The following is a 1,246-nucleotide window of genomic DNA, read 5'->3' on the forward strand; positions in this document are numbered from 1 at the left end:
ATGGCAAGAATTACATTCTCACCGTGCTTCATTGGTTTTTTCTTGTGCCTCATTATGTGCACCAATTCCGTGCAAGTAAGATATATATATAAAAAAGTCATTATTATTGTACTAACAACTTATAATGTATTTTAGATTGGAAAATATTATGCAAATATTTAATAGGATTATGATGTTTTTTTTTTTGTTTTTTTATAATGCATAGGGGAAAACATGGTGTGTAGCTCAAAGCCAGGCTACCGAACCGAAGTTGCAACAAGTTCTTGACTATCTTTGTGGACAACTCGACTGCAAGGAGATTCAACCTGGAGGATCATGCTTTAACCCTAACACTGTGCGAAATCATGCGTCTTATGCTATTGATCTTAACTTTCAAATTAATGGTGTATGCGATATTAGTTACGCTACTCCTGCTGTCACAGATCCATGTAAGTTTCTTTTTCTATTGGAATATTTTCTAAAGAAATGCTCTGGCACATCAAATATCGGGTGATAAGTGTACAAATTGAAACTAATTTTTTGTTGTTTTTATGCAGCTTTCGGGACATGTGTCTACCCCTAAGTGATGAAAAATTCGTAATCGAACGACACGTTGAAGGGAAGATCATATTTTTTTCAAATTCTTGAAGGGTGAAAAGAATGTATAAAACAATCTAATAAGTGGAAATAAAATTTTCTTTTACTCGTTACATGGTGTTTGATATATTATACTGTGTGTATGCTTAGAACATCATATGCCATTTTAAGAGAGTAACGTTATTCTTCATTTTCAAAATATACGTACTCGTTTGATTTCTTTTGAGTTTAAGTGAAATGTTTTATTATTTGTCAAATTTGATTCGATGGAATTTGAAGATAAATTAGAAAAAAGACATAAATTAAGGTTATGATGTTATCCTTTTTTAGATTAAACATCGATAATATGTTTTTTTGTAAGACTTCTGTGAAGTTTATTTGCTTTCATTAATTTGCAATAACGTGTATACTACTCAAATGATTCTTGAGTTTGATTCGACCTTCAAATAGTTTGGAGGGTTATTTATGAAAATTAACATTTCTTTTTATGAATATAAGAAAGCTACTGTATCCTTTAAATATTACAAACTAAGTAACCTAGCCCGAAAATGTTATGTCTTTTAGAATTTTGAACTTATTTTAGTGGTCATCGATATATGAGACATGAAATAACTTGGAGCAAAATTTTTCACTGAACTAATTATTGAATTCTCTCAAGAACATTTTCAGA

The 1,246-nt window shown here is 30.3% G+C and overlaps 1 pseudogene; it reads left to right on the top strand.

The window, feature by feature from the left end:
• Positions 1 to 562, top strand: LOC145050148 (major pollen allergen Ole e 10 pseudogene; annotated as a pseudogene).
• The last annotated feature ends 684 nt before the right edge of the window (positions 563 to 1,246 follow it).

This window comes from Lactuca serriola, chromosome 5, assembly GCF_051521515.1.
Source record: "Lactuca serriola cultivar US96UC23 chromosome 5, Lser_US96UC23_V15, whole genome shotgun sequence".
Lineage (NCBI taxonomy): Eukaryota > Viridiplantae > Streptophyta > Magnoliopsida > Asterales > Asteraceae > Lactuca > Lactuca serriola.